At 39.0% G+C, this 16587-nt stretch overlaps 1 non-coding gene across 1 annotated transcript; it reads left to right on the plus strand.

Moving 5' to 3' along the window:
• The first annotated feature begins 10897 nt into the window (after positions 1-10897).
• On the plus strand, positions 10898-11024 carry LOC141515783 (U6atac minor spliceosomal RNA). The gene has a single exon (XR_012476527.1). It is a non-coding gene; the product is annotated as a U6atac minor spliceosomal RNA (small nuclear RNA).
• The last annotated feature ends 5563 nt before the right edge of the window (positions 11025-16587 follow it).

The raw sequence follows: 16587 nt of genomic DNA on the forward strand, positions 1-16587 counted from the left end.
GACAGTGGTTTATGCCTGCCTGCTTCGATTGGAGAGGGGAGCGTTCCAAAGAACCATTTTCTAGTTGGAGTGTATGGAGTTTGTTCTGGGAAGGACCCCCTTTAGAGGTGTAGAGGCTATATCTTCCTTAGCTGGCAGCCACCATATTTCAAATAGGGCACTGCATGGCAAGAATTGGGCTGGGCTTTTGGGGAAAAGGCATCTCCAGTATTCCTTGCCACACTGACTACTTTTTCCTTGATATCTAAGATCCTACCCAAAGGATTCATCTTCCCATTTTGTGTCCTGGGGCCAGTTTTCAGATGTGGATGATGCATTGTAAAGTGCTAATAAGCACGCTAACTGCGCTGTCCTAGTTACTCAGAAAGCGGTGTGGGTGATGTGTCCTAGGGAGAAGAAATCCAACATTTGGTGAAGAGTTTGAGGAAAGGGCCTTGAGAGTTCTTTAAATCTTTCCTCATCCTTTTTTCCACCCTGCCTGAGGGGAAGGAAATAGCCCCGAAGAAAAGTGATTTGCCCTTCAACATCCTGAGCTTAGGAGCTGATTTCAGAGCCAGTTGTGATTCTTATTAACACAGATTTATTATAAAGGCTCATAGAATTCTAGTATTCCAAGGGATATGTCAGCAGAAATGGGATAACCTACTCCCTGCATGCGGACAGTTCTGTGACTGAACCAAGAGGTAAGAAACTGTTTTAGGACTTGTCCAGTATACTCAGCAATTTTCTATCCTTTTATTCCCACCTGGTCATGTAGCTTATCCTCCATTTCTCACTCTCTGAATACACATACGTGTGTGTGTGTGTGTGTGTGTGTGTGTGTGTGTGTGTGTGTGTGTGTAAATATATATTACCCTCGTTTTAGCACCCTCATTGTTCTCAGATTACATAAGGATTTATTTATTGTTGAAACTTTACTCACAAGGCATAATATCTAGTCCAGCCTTCCACCTGTCACAGGTATTAGTCCCCTCTGTGCCGACCTCTTTGCACTACTTCCTACATTGAGGGGCAAGTTCAGTGGGCTCACCAGGTAGCCTGTCTGATGCCACACTTCCAGAAGATTTCATTCTTTTGGCCAAACTAATTCATCTCTATTGAATAGACATTTATAATGTGAAACTTAATTCCTTATAATTTGAGAAGAGCAGCCTTCTGTTTTATATCTGCCCTTCTGCTACTTCACCTATTAGTCTCTTTAGCATAGATGAAGGCTCAGCTCTCATTACAAAGTGCTTCTCTCCCAGCAGCCCTCTAGTGGCGGCAGTACAGATGTTAGGTTCCCCATTTTATAGATGTAGAAATTTACTTGGGTGCATCATCTCTTAGCTAAAGTGACAGATGTGAAGCTAGTTTGGAAGAGAACCCTGAATTTAGTAAGCATCTCTTTACTTCCATATCCAAAGGCCACTTGAAACCCATAGAAATTATCAAGTTAATATTTCGACTTGAACTCATCCATTGTTGACTTTAGGATATTTCTTAAGGATCCTTGCAGAGAACAGTTAATCTCTTGGATACCTATGTTTAGGATAGTAGGCCATAGGCAAAATAGCTTAAAATCCTTCTAGTTGCCTTTTAAATTCTGTTTTTTCTACCCCGTCTTAGAAATATTTCCAAGGTGCTCAGTGCTTCCCCCTAGGCCACACCTTTTATAAAGCTTCCTGTCTGAAAAATCTGAAACTGAAATCTCAGCTAAAATGTGAGTAGCTAGAAGATATTAAAAGAGTCCCCTCTGGGGAGAATATTTGATATTCAGCAAAGTTCTAAAGCTTTAAGCTTGAACCTCCTAAGATCAAAATGCAGGAAATGGACCAATGGGTTGAGAGTTGTTAGGAGTTACAAGGCAGAGGGGAAGAAGGGGAGTACAACTGGTCCCTCCCAGTACAAAAATGTTCATTTTAAGGAGATATTCTAGGTTTGGGTTACTACAGCAGTTTTAAAAATGGTTTCTTTTTACAAGAGGTCTTCCAGTGTCTCCAGGATACATATTAGTAAAGCATGGTGTGTTTTCTAGGTCTGGTTGAATGAATCACAAGTTGCTTGGATTCTAGTATTAAAGTGGAAAGAACTTCAAAAAGTTGTTTGAAGACTCTGATCCATGTTGTTCAATAGTATAATTTAATGCTCGCATCATATAATTACATAAGTCATAGAATGCTGCAAATCTGTGGTATTGTTGCCATGATTCACTATATTTGTTTTGTGTGTGGAGCTATAATTGTATTAAATTCCAAATCTTCAGAGGCTATGGAGCTGGAAAGGACCTGAGCAAATGATCTAGCCCCCCCTTCCCACCCCCCAATGTTGCACAGGTTTATGTAGAAAACCACAGTCCAGAGGGAGAAAATAGCTTGTTTTCTTCTACAACAAAACTGGTATTCTAACCAGTACTGTCATTTTTAATCCAGCATCCTTTCCAGCATATTCTGGATTGGACTGAGAAATCTTTAAAGTCAACCTCAAAGCAAGGGGCTTTGTCCTAGGAATCATTCTAAACTCAAGGAATGAAGCTCTAGGGGTAGAGTTTTAAGAAAGTCACAACAAAATACAACGTGGAAAACTTGGATTTGAAAGAATTTTGCAGATTGCTATTCATTGATTCCTTTCACTGTTTTTTTTTTATTAAGCAACAAGTCTGAAGCTCACTAAAGAGCCATCTTAACCTTTGAGCTGGAGCTATGTAGGCATCTCTGCCACTCTGTTGAGCCTCTAGATGCCTATATTTTTGTCTTTTGTTTTTCCTTTGCACCCTTTGGTGGAAAGGTTTCACTCTGGGATAAAGTGTGATTGAAGGAACCAGGCCTATTTAGCCTAGAGGAGAGAAAACTTCAATATCTTTAGTGTTTGAAGGGCAAGCAGGAAAAACCAGTCTTATTCCACTGGGCATCATAAGCCACAACTAGGACCAGTGGGGAAATTTGCTAGACTTTTAACAATCCTGCTTACCTGAGAAGGAAGGCACCATGGTGGGGAAGGTGGGGAATAAGCCTTGTCTATAAAACCAATGCATCAGTAACACTCTTTAAAAAGAGAAAGGCAGAACAACTCTTCCCTAACCATTTTGCTGTCCCATAGTGAAATTCCATAACCATTAGAATTGCCCTAGTGAAAAATGGGATATTTTAGGATAAGATGGATAGGCCAGGATTCCTGTTCAATGTTCTGAGGTCCCTTCCAGTTCCTTAGAGTGTGATTCTAGTTACAGATTTCCTTCTATTGTCATGTTAAACAGTATTTTTGTTCAATTTTTCTCATTCTGATTGATTATTCTATTCTGATTGATAAGTTATTTTTTTTACTGCCTCTTCTGTTTTCAGTACCTGAATTGTTTTGAAGTGCTGAAATGGAAATAATTTTATAGTTTGAATGAGAGGAAATCAACTGATTAAGAACAGGTTGCTTCAACAAAAAACTTTACTGATTGTTACCTTGAGATAAATCACCTGCAGTCTAAGGCCAATGTTAATTTCCCAATTCTTAAGTATGATGGACCTAAATAAAATTTGGATTGCCTGCATTAGACTTGTTAATATGGTGTTGTTAACCTCAAAATGTGGTTCTCTGCACTCCTCCAAGCCACCCTGGAACCCCACTCTTCTCTGTCAAATGAGAGAATTGGACCACATGATCTCCAGGCTGCCTTCAGACTCTCAGTCTTTTTTATTTGACAAACATAAGATTTTAATTCATTGCAATATTAATATTGTGAGTCAAGAATGTAATATGGCATCCAAGAAGATGATTAATGCAATTGAAAAAGGAATAGCACAGTTGAACAAGGGAGATGGCCTGTCCTCTGTCCTGGTCAGAGCACCATGAGGTCTCATGTTGAGTTCTCCATGTGACCAGCTAGGACAATAAAAGCCCACAGGGTTTTCTTGGATGAGGATCAGCTAAAGGAACTGGAAGTGAGGGAGAGAAGACAAAACAGGGAGGATACAGTTGGGGAGAGTGCGTGGCTTCAAGTTGGACTTTGAATTGTTTAGAAGGGCTTTCATATAGAAGAAGGATTACTGTTGTTTAACTTGGTTCCAAAGGGAGGGACAAGGAGAAATGGCTGAAAGTTATAGACAGGCAAATTTAGGTTTGATGTTAAGAAAACTTCCCCACAAGTCTTAGGATCCCAGATTTAGAGCTGCAGAGGGGTTTTGCCACTCCTAGAGAGCTTCAACACTTTGACAAAGGTCACACAAGTTGTAAGATTTTGAACCCCAAGATCTTCAGACTCCAAAACCATGAATTTTTGGACTGGCAGTGGACCGCATCTTATTAAAGGTCTGGAAGAAAAGGCTGAATGGGGCCCAGGAGATCATCTTTGTTTGGATGCCAGTTTACTAAACACTCATATACACTATTTATAGATGATAAAGCTAGGACAGGAGGGATAACTCATCTACTTAATGATGGAACTGAGATTTTTAAAAAAATCTTGACGTTAAGGGGCAGCTAGGTGGCGAAGTGGATAGAGCACCAGCCCTAGAGTCAGGAGTACCTGAGTTCAAATCCGACTTCAGATACTTAATAATTACCTAGCTGTGTGGCCTTGGGCAAGTCATTTAACCCCATTTGCCTTGAAAAACCCTAAAATAAAAATAATTTAGGTGGCTAGGTGGCACAGTGGATAGAGCACCAGCCCTGGAGTCAGGAGTACCTGAGTTCAAATCTGGTCTCAGACACTCAATAATTCCCTAGCTGTGTGGCCTTGGGCAAGCTACTTAACCCCATTGCCTTGCAAAAATTAAAAAAAAAAAATCTTGACATTAGAAATCTATAAAAATAAAATTGAATAGGAATGAATATGAAGACAAACAGGTTCAAGAATTGGTTTCATAAATATAAGACAAGTATAGCTAAACAGCAGTTTTTGGGGTTTTTTTTAACAAAATCAAGATGAAGTTCATAGAAAGTACAAAAAGTTCCTGTTTAATAAACAACAAAATCATTTTATTCTTTTTTTTTAGGAAATGAGAAAAGAATCCTTTTTACATTACAGATTGCATTAGAAGTATTTCAGAAATTTTTTTTTCCTCCCTTGATTTTTAACTCTGTTACTAAACTGGAAATACCTTCTTCCTCTTGGTATAGTTTATGTACCAAGGTTGATTGTTCTACTTGGTTATGGTTTTCCTAATAACAGTTTGTTTTAAAAAAAATTAGATTAAGGAATCCTAGAAGGTTGAGAAATTAAAGCCACCATCTTAAGCTATGTAAAAGCAGTGGGCAGTGCCCTGCACTAGGAAAGTAATTCAGAGTCTTGCTGTGGCCCCGATTAGATTATTTGGAGTACTATGTTCACATCTAGATGCCACATAATTGGCAAAATCTTGAATCTATTGACTAGAGGAGGATAGCTAGACTTATGAGGCATCTTAGTTTGGTTCCTTCCATGTGAAAATTAGGTTGAAGGAACTGAAAATATCTAGCCTGGAGAAAAGAAAACTTAGGGAGAGGCTACAACAGCTATCTTCGAAGTATTTATTATTATTATGTGAAAAGATTAGGCTTAAACTCAATATTTGTTAAATACCTCTTAATTGCAAGTACCTGCCTGCATTCTAGGAGCTAGTATTCTGCTGGAGGGATATGGCACATGAACCAGTAATTGCAAGGAGAAAATGCTAAGGACAATGAGATAATTTGGGATGGGGGATGAAATCAGAATAAGTCCCCTGAGGGAAGTCAAGGATTCTAAGAGGTGGTGAGGAAAGAGGGACTGCCAGACATGGAATACATCTTCATTTGTGCAAAGTCATAGGTGGGAGTGCATAAAGGGAAACAATATAAACTACGACAAAAGGTGAAAGTCAGGTGTGAGGGTAACAATGAGGAGAGTCCTACTCTATTCTAAAAGCAATAGGGTGAATTCTTGGAGTTTTGGGGTGATGTGGTTATATCTGTATATATCATTCTTGGCATCTCAGGAAGACAGATGGCAAAGAGAAACTAAAGAAAGAGTGACTCATTGTGTTTGGCTGAGTTACAGTAAAGCAAATGGCAGTGTGAAAAAACCTACTTAAACTAGTAAAAACTACCTAAAGGAGAATGCCCCTTCCCCTCACTGGAGATCTTGAAACAAAGTCATGGTGGTCATTTGTCTGATAGGTCAGTCATATCAAGGTTTCATGTTGAAGTTGGATCCAAAGCCCTCTTGTCACATTTGAAAACAAAATTTCAAGTGCAATTAATTTATTAAGCTAGCCATAACCAATAAATTGGGTCTGAGGCCTTTCTCAATGACCAAAGACATTGAACCGGTATGATCTTTTATAGCAAATACGATGATCAAGTAAAATCTGGAAGGTCTATTTTGACTGGCTATTGATGATATGTCATTGATTGCATTATTTGGACCTTTCCTTCTAAAACCCCCTTAATAGCTAAGACATAGGATTCAAGACTAAGGTTCACAGGTCTTGAGAGTTGTTATAATAGTTTAAATTGATGAGATTTGACCTTTTAAATTGATGTTTTTCTGAAAAATGGGTGATGGATGGGATTACAAAGGTGGAGGAATTACAAAAGCTTTAGTTAGTGGGTGAAGTTTATAAGGCATTTTAAAGCTAACTTGATTGTTTCAACAAGATAGAATTAAAATCAGATTTTACTTTTATACCTCTGAGTTTCTTTGACCCTCTCTAACTACACTACCAGGCACCCTTGCTCCCTTCATACACTCCATGGACCAAATATTATTTTTTTTTATCTCTATTCCTTTACATTGGCCATCTCTCAAACCTGGAGTATTCATACTTGAAATAACAGAAGCAAAAAAAAAAAACCATGAAATACTATAGCAAGAAGAAAATATGGGCAAGAATGAGAGAGTAATGGTAACTAAAGTGTTCTCCACCAGTACCCTTCCAAGGTACAGAGAGGAACTCTAATTCTATGGCAAACTTTTGGGAGGTCATGGACAGGTCCTTGGTGTGGGTTGGTTGCAATCTGCAGCCTGGGATCTGATGAGATTACACTTACCTTTTCATTTCCTGCTTTAACATTCCAATCTCCTATGATAAATGTGACATCTATTTTTGGTCAGGGGGATTGTTATTTCTAGAAGATGTAATAGGTCTTCATAAAGGTGGTCAACTTTGGCCTCTTCAGCATCAGTATGTGGAGCATAGATTTGTATTACGGTGATGTTGAACAGTTTGCCTTGGATTGAACAGATTTTCGATGATTTTTTAATTTGGTCTTAGAGTACAAAAGAAAACAAGGCAGTTTTATCAAAATAACTTGATGATTATAGCAAACTCAGCAACCCAAAAGTTGACTTTCTACTTAATAACCTAAAAGATACTATTAAAATGCTACACTTGGGGCAACTAGGTGGCGTAGTGGATAGAGCACTGGCTCAGGAGTACCTGAGTTCAAATCTGGTCTCAGACATTTAATAATTACCTAGCTGTGTGGCCTTGGGCAAGCCGCTTAACCCCATTGCCTTACAAAGAAACCTAAAAAAAACAATGCTACACTCAATATACTAGCAAATTTGGAACATCACAACAGTGCTCATTGAATTGGACAGATCAGTTTACGTCCCAGTCCTGAAGAAGGGCAATGCCAAAGACAAATTATTGAACCATTGCACTCATTTCACATGCCAGCAAAATTATACTTAAGATTCTGCAAGCTACTTTTGTAGTGACAAAGAAGTGGAAATCGAGGTGATACCCATCACTTGGGGAATGGTTGAACAAGTTATGGTATATGTACGTTTTGGAATACTGTTGTTCTGTAAGAAACCATAAATACTTATAGGACCTGATGCTGAGTGAAGGGAGCTGAACCAAGAGAATATTGTACACATTAACACCAACATTGTGAGATGATCAACCTTAATGGATTCAGCTCCTCTCAGCAGTTCAGAGAGCTAGGACAACCCTATTAGACCAACTATGGGCAATGCTATCCCCATCTAGAGGAAGAAAAACAAAGCAAAACAAAAATCCCTTCAGAATCTGATGAGCAACACTACATCGATTTTATTTTAATTTCTCTTATGTATTTCTTTCCTATCTCATGGTTTTCTTTTTTTTTTTAGGGTTTTTTTTTTGCAAGGCAAATGAGGTTAAGTGGCTTGCCCAAGGCCACACAGCTAGGTAATTATTAAGTGTCTGAGACCGGATTTGAACCCAGGTGCTCCTGGCTCCAAGGCCGGTGCTTTATCCACTACGCCACCTAGCCGCCCCAATGGTTTTGTTTCTTTTCCCTTAATCCTAATTCCTCATACCAAAAATGACTGATCTGTAAAAATGTTTAACACAAATGTGTTTGTAGAAGATTCTCCTGACTGAGGGGAGGGGGATGGGAAGGGGAAGGTAGAAGGAAATTCTGTAACTTAAAAATATGCATATGCATATGGATAAATGTTGAAAAACTTTCATAAAGTGTATCTGGAAAAAATATATCAATTAAAAAAAAAAAGATTCTGCAAGCTAGGCTTCAGCAAAATGTGAAGCAAGAATTACCAAAAGCGGAGGCTGGTTTTCAGAGGCAAAAGAACTAGCACCCAAATTGCCAACATTTGCTGGATTATGGTAAAAACAAGGGAGTTCCAGAAAAACATCTTCTCTTACTTCATTGATTATACTAAAGCCTTTGTGTATCACTCAAAATGTGGGAAGTTGGGGTGGCTAGGTGGCGCAGTGGATAGAGCACCGGCCCTGGAGTCAGGAGGACCTGAGTTCAAGTCCATCCTCAGACACTTAATAATGACCTAGCTGTGTGGCCTTGGGCAAGTCATTTAACCCCATTTGCCTTGCAAAAAAAAATGTGGGAAGTTCTCAAAGATAGGGGAGGTTTCTCTATGTGGACCAAGAAGCAACAAAACATGAAACCAAACATGGAACAGCTGATTGGTTTAAGATTGGAAAAGGAGTGCAACACAGCTTTATATTGCCACCTTATTTACTTATATGCAAAGTATGTCATGCAAAATGCCAGGCTGGTTGAATCAAGAGCTTCCAGGAAAAATATCAACAAACTGATGGCTCAAAAGATGAAGAGGAATTAGGAAGCCTCTTGATGTGGATGAAAGAAGAGAGCTAGCTTGAACCTTAACATCAAAAACACTTAGAACTTAACAACTGGTCCCATTGCTTCCTGGCAAACAGAGGGAAAAGAAATGAAAGCAGTGACATATATTCTTAGGCTTAAAGATTGCCATGAAATTAAAAGATACACCCCTTGGAAAGAAAACCTGGGCACATTTGAACACCATACTAAAAAGCAGAGATAATCGCCTTGCCAACAAAGGTCCATCTAGTCAAAGCCATGGTTCATCCAGGAGTAATATATGACTGAGGGAATTTAGATGGCACAGTGGTTAGAGCATTGGCCTTGGAGTCAGGGGGACAGGAGTTCAAATCCAGCCTCACATACTTGATACTCTATAGTTGTGGGACCCTGAGCAAGTCACTTAACTCTGCCTTGCATCCAAGGCCATCTCCAGTCATCCTGATTCATATCTGGTCACTGTACCCAGATGACTCTGAAGGAGAAAGTGAGACAGATGACATAGCATAGCACCCCCTCACTCAAATCCAATTCATGTGCTTGTCATGGCATTACCTCCCTTATGTCATAGTCTTCAAGAATGAAGGAGAAACATCATCATCAGTGTATGACTGTGAGAGCTGGACTATAAGGAAAACTGAGTACCACAGAATCAATGCTTTTTTAAATGTCCTGGGGAAGACTTGAGAGTCCCCTGGACAGCAAGGAGATCAAATCATCCAGTACTTAAAAATTCAGTTTATTCACTGGAAAGTCAAAGACTGAAACTGAAGTTTAAACACTTTGGCCTCATAATGAAAAGACAGGATTCATTGGAAAAGACCCTGATTTGGGGAGATTGAAGACAAAAAGATAAAGGAACAGCATAAGGTGAGATGAATAGACAATGTCATGGAAACAACAGACATGAACTTGGTCAAAATTTGAGAAATAATGGAGGCTAGAAACCTGGCATGTTGTGGTCCATGGGTCACAAAGAGTCAGATGTAACTGAAATGACTGGACAGCTGCAATGTTGTGACTCCATTTGATTTATTCTTGACAAAAATATTAGAGTAGTTTGCCATTTCCTTCTCCAGTTCATTTTACCAAAGAACTAAGGCAAACAGGTTAAATGACTTGTAGAAGCTCACACAGCTGATAAGTATCTGAGATCAGATTTGAACTCAGGAAGATGAATTCTTGACTCTAAGCCTGGTGCCACCTCACTGCCCAGTTAGTGCATTAGAGAATGTTAAAAGATGTTTTGTAAAGGAGAGAGTAGGAAGGTCATTATTAACAGAGGAGGAGGGAAGCATCAAGAAAGATTTCTTTTTAAGCTATCTTTGAGAAAGATAACATTGAAGCCTAAATAAGAATTCAGCAGCAGAAAAGAGGAGAAGGAAGGGCATTCTAGGCATGAGCAAAAAACTAAGAACAAAGATGGCACTGAAAGATGGGGTATTTTGGTTTGTAGTACCACTACTACAAGTCCTTCAATATTGAAGAGAACCATACCAACTGACCAATCAAATGATTGGAGATATGTTGTATACCACCAACATTGGGTAAGCACCAACATTTTGACATTAGTAACAGAATACAACCATCAGGAATAGCCTAACCTGTCTCTCAATAGGCTAATTGTCAGTCTCATTTTTCCTCTCAAATCTTCCACATTTGAGTTATGAGCTACTCATCATTATGATATGATTGGCAATAGCTTTAAGACTAGGACAATGTCAGCTTGCCATTCACAGAGCTATATTGCTCTGAGGGCAACAGAGGCCATCACCTGTCCCTTCAGAATGGTGCTTGCCTATTTCTCAGGACCAAGTGACCCATGTTTAATTGCTTTTTACCTGGAGCCCTTCTCCACTTTGACCTTCAAAGTTCTGTATTATATGAGAGGAGAGAAAGTTAGCATTCCCCTTGATATAGATGTAAGAGATCCTGGTGGCCTTTACAGAACATATATGGGTAAGGCATTGCCATCTATTTGTAACATCTAACCATATGTCTGGAGTATAGTGTAAATGAAGAGAAATAGCAGGAAATAAACCAGAACAGGATGGCACCAGATTATGGAGAACCTTGAATGCCAAGTTGCCCTTTACCCAGGAAGCAGTAGGGAGGCAATAAAGATTTTTGGATAGAGGAAAGACCTGATCAGACCTGTGTATGAGAAAGATATTTCTGAAACTGATTTGAAAAAATGAATGGGATAAGAGACAAGCAGAAAAAAACATGTAAAGATGCTATTGTAATTAATAATCCAATATTCCTTTACCTCTACTCCAAATGTATAAAGTGTATTCAGGGAAGACTAGTATCTCTGGTCTGAAGACCACTGAGCCCTTTTCAGGGGTGCTTTCCACCTTTGGTGTTTACCTCATTCACCTGACTCTATGGAACTGTCATATGTAGTGGCCACACATAGGTAAACCATTTCAGCAGATGAACTAACCCAAGCTGAGAGTAACCAAGGAGTCTCAAACCCCTTGGCAAGTTAGGGAGTGTCTACCTCAAGCAGAATGCTGGACTGATTATAAATTTTTCCTCTCCAAACTAAATATTCACATTCAACAAAAGTGGCAATCCCAGGGCAAGATAACTACCAAATGACTATGTCATTTTATTAGAGTGCATCTCTGAGACAGTTTGTTTCTAACTTGGCAACCGTGAAGTAGAAAGAAATGGAAAGAAAGAAATGGGAAAAAAAGAAATAGTATTGGTGTACAGTATTTCCTCATCTGAGTCAGAACACACTCAAACATCAAGACTGGTTTGATGAAAATGATAGGGAAATTCAGAAGTTGCTAAATGAAAAACTCAAAATTCTATAGCAATTGCCAGCAGGATAGTAATCCGACTGTAAGAAGGCAGCATTTAGGGGGTGGAGCCAAGATGGCAGAGAAGTGCCAGGAACTTTCTTAAGCTTTCCCTCAGAAACATTAATCAAACCTCTAAATGGACTCTGGAGTGACAAAAACCCACAAAAGAACAGAGTGGAACATTTTCCAGCAAGGTCTGTCTCAGGTGGAGTGGAAATGTGTCCAGGGCAGGGAACTGAAATTCAGTCTGCAGCAGGGCATGGTGGGGACTGACCAGAGGTTCTCAGTCATGGGAGAGATCTAGAGTAGAGACCCTTGGAATTCCAGGCTCAGCAGACCAACTGAACATCAGGCCAGCTGCAAGGAGTCCAACACAGGTACCCCAGACCTGTGTGACTGGACTGGACACCCCAGCCCAGAAAGCAAGTCGCTACTGTCCCCAACCTGGAAGACCTTAGCCCATTGAACAAACTGCTGACATTCTCAATGCTGACTGTCTAATCTCTGGGGCTCTCAAAGCAGAAAGTCTGTTAGTGAACCCCTCCCCCAACACAAGAAACTTGGGAAAGCACCCAAATGAAACTCAGAATGAGTAAGAAAGGTCACAGAAAAGCTGAGACCATAGAAAGTTACCTTGGAGAGAAGGATGGGCAAAACACCATCTCAGAAGAGGATGACAGACAAAAATACTATATGTGAAGCTACAGAACAGAATTGGTCTCTAGCCCAAGAAGACTTAGTGGAAGAACTCAAAAAGGACTAAAAATCAATTAGAAACATTGGGAAAATAAATGCGAGAGAAATTATCTTGCAAAAGGAAGCACAAAAATTGACAGGAGAAAATAAATTCTATACAATTGGACAAATGCTAAAACAAATAGAACAAGATTACAATTCCTTTAAAAATAAAATTGACTAAATGGGGAAGGAGATACAAAAGTTAACTGAAGAAAATAATTCCTTGAAGAATAGACTGGGACAAATGGAGCTAATGACTCAATGAAATATCAACAATCAGTCAAGTAAAATCCTAAAATGAAAAAATAGAAGAAAATGCAAAATACTTCATTGGGAAAAACAACTGACTTGGAAAACAGATCCCAGAGAAATAATTTAAGAATTATTGAACTACCTGAAAACCATGATTAAAAAAAAAAAGCCTAGATAACATCTTTCAAGAAGTCATCAGGGGCAGCTAAGTGATGCAGTGGATACAGCACCAGCCCTGGAGTCAGGAGGACCTGAGTTCAAATCCAGCCTCAGACACTTAATAATTGCTTAGCTGTGTGACCTTGGGCAAGTCACTTAGCCCCATTGCCTTAAATTTTAAAAAAGTAAAAAAAAAAGTCATCAAGGAAAACTGCCCTGATATCATAGAGGAGAAGAAAGCATTTAATTCCATCAAAATAAGTGAAGCTTTGAACAATCAGGATTCTTGGCTCAGTAAGAAAGCAAATGAAATTCAGTTTTATGCAGATAGTAACAATCCAAAGTGTTTTTAGAATGCTCTGAAGGCTATTTATGGACCAAAGGCATATGTGGTACATCTCAACTATTCAGTGCTGAGGGATTAGTGATAACAACAACCTGAGAGAGGGGCAGAACACTTCCATGATGTTTTCAACAGATCATCATCAATCAATACCTAACCCTTTGACCATTTGGCTCATTTGAAGTCAATCCCTCTCTAATCAAATTTCCAACTGAAGAAGAGGCTTTAAATACCATTAGATTCCCCTTCTTTGGCAAAGCACCTGATGCTGATTGCCTTCAACTGAAAATTTCAGCTGAGGTTTACAAGGTAGATGATCCAATGCTCATACAAAAGCTGACTGGAATTTTCCAGGTTATATGGCAAGAAGAGGTTATCCCCCAGGAGTTCAAGGATACCTTCATTGTCCACTTCTATAAAGGTAAAGGAAATAGAATGTCCTGTGACAATCACAGAGGAGTCTCTCTTTTAGTCATTGCTATTAAGATTTTTGCCAGAGTCTCAACAGGTTGATCCTTTATCTAGAAGATCATTCATAATAACCCGAGAGCAGTGTGGCTTCAGAAAATGCTGAGGCATAGTCAAAATGGTATTTGGTGCCCTACAACTCTAGGAGAAATGCCAGGAGCAGAACAGAGGTCTGTATACAATGTTCATCAATTTGGCCAAGGCCTCTGATACTATCAGTTATGAGGGCATATGGAAAATAGTGTCAAAATTTGGTTGCTCAGAGAAATTCATCAATATTGTACATCAGTTTCATGACAACATGCTTGTCTAGGTTCTAGATAATGGGCAATGCTCTCATATGTTCCCAATTACCAGCTGAGTGAAGCAAGGCTAGGTGCTTGTTCCCATGCTTTTTAGCATGATGTTTTTATATTGTCAGATACTTTCAGTGAAGACAAACACAGCAAATAGGTCAACTATCATATGGATGGTTTATTTAACTTGGAAAAGCTACACACCTAGGCTGAAGTCAAGGAGGAATTGGTCCATGATTTTTGTTTGCAGCTAATTGTGCATTTCATGCAACCTCTGAAGCTAAGATTCCCTCCTTCTTGTGCTAATTTTGGCTTAACAATTAATATTATGAAAATAGAAAGCTTTATTGTTCTGTAGGAAATCATGAGTGACCAGACTTCAGAAAAGCATGGAAAGATTTGCATATGATGCTGAGAGAAATGAGAAGAACCATTATACATATTAATAGCAATATGATAAGATAATCAGCTATGATGGATGCAGCTCCCCTCAGCATCTCTGAGGTACCACCTCACACCTCTCAGATTGGCCAATATAACCAGAAAGGACAATGTTGGATGGGATGTGGGAAATCTGGGCACAAACACATTGTTGGTGGAGCTGTGAACTCATCCAACCTTTCTGGAGAGAAGTTTGGAATTGTACCCAAAGGGCAATAAAAATGTGCCTTTGATCTAGTAATATCACTACTGGGTCTATACCCTGAAGAGATCATGAAGAAGGGAAAAAACATTATTTGTACAAAAATATTCATAGTAGCTCTGTTTGTGGTGGCAAAGTATTGGAAATTGAGTGAATGTCTATCAATTGGGAAATGGCTGAACAAACTGTGGTATATGTATGTGATGGAACACTATTGCTCTATTAGAAACCAGGATGGATGGGAATTCAGAAAAGCCTGGAAGGATTTGCATGAACTGATGCTGAGAGAGATGAGCAGAACCAGAAGAAAACTATACACCCTAACAGCAACATGGGGTTGATGATCAATCTTAATGGACCTTCTCATTCTGTCAGTGCAACAGTCAGGGACAATTTTGAGCTATCTGTGATGGAGAATACCATCTGTGTCCAGAGAAAGAATTGTGAAGCGTGAACAAAGACCAAACACTATAACCTTTAATTTAAAAAACAAAAAAAGTTATTCTGTAATTTTGCTATCTCTTGGGGTGGCTAGGTGGCGCAGTAGATAAAGCACCGGCCCTGAAGTCAGGAGTACCTGGGTTGAAATCCGGTCTCAGACACTTAATAATTACCTAGCTGTGTGGCCTTGGGCAAGCCACTTAACCCCATCTGCCTTGCAAAAACCTAAAAAAAAAAAATTGCTCTTATACTTTATTTTTCTTCCTTAAGGATATGATTCTCCCTCATCACATTCAACTGAAATCAATGTATACCATGGAAACAATGTAAAGACTAACAGACTGCCTTCTGTGGAGGGGTGGGGGAGGGAAGCAAGATTAGGGGGGGAAAATTGTAAATTTCAAAAATAAATAATTTAAAATTTCTTTTATGTGTTTTTTTCTTTCTCATGGCTATTCCCCCCCCCCTTGTTCTAATTCTTTCACAGAATGACTAATATGGAAATAAGTTAAACACAATTGTACATGAACAATCTATATCAAATTTTTCGCTACCATGGGGGGGGTGGGACAGGGGGCCAAAGAAGGAGGGAGAATGGTAGAAAAATGTGGAACTCAAAAGCTTGCAAAAGGATGAATCTTTAAAACTCTTTGCAAGTTTTTGGAGAAAAGAAAAAGGAAGGAAGAAAAAATAATAGAAGTTTTGAATGCTGTGGGTCCGTTCCCTTATCTTGGCAGTATACGCTAATCAAGTTGGAGCACATGCCACCAGAGTTAGTACAGTGTTTGGAGGTTTCTAAAGGGATATAAGGGATATAAGGGATATAAGGGATATAAGCACGAAAAAAGACAGTCCCTGTTCTCAAGCAACTGACAATTTACTATTATTGTGTCATAAGAAATAATGAAATGGAATCTCAGCGGAATCTTGGAAGACTTCAGTGATCTGGGGCAAAGTAAAGTGCATATGATCAGAAGAATAACTTATACAATAACTGATAAAAAAACAATTATAAAAGACTTTAAAGTGGCTGAGAAGAGATATTAGACTACACTAACTATCAAAGTGAAGAATGACTGAACAAGTTGTGGCATATGAATGTAATGAAATATTGTTCTGTTAGAAAGGAAGAGCAGGAGGATTTCAGAAAAGCCTGGAAAGACTTACCTGAACTGATGTTGAGTGGAGTGAGGAGAACTCCGAGCACATTAAATATACGTTCACAGCAATACTGTGTGATGATTAACTACAATAGACTTAGTTCTTAGCAATACAGGGGTCAAAGACAATTCTAAAAGAATTGTAATGGAAAATGACATCCACATTCAGAGAAAGAATTAGGGAATATGAATGCAGATCAAAGCATGCTTTTTTCATTTTTTAGAAAGTTTTTGTTTTATCCTTTACACAGTT

Source organism: Macrotis lagotis, chromosome 2 (assembly GCF_037893015.1).
Source record: "Macrotis lagotis isolate mMagLag1 chromosome 2, bilby.v1.9.chrom.fasta, whole genome shotgun sequence".
NCBI lineage: Eukaryota > Metazoa > Chordata > Mammalia > Peramelemorphia > Peramelidae > Macrotis > Macrotis lagotis.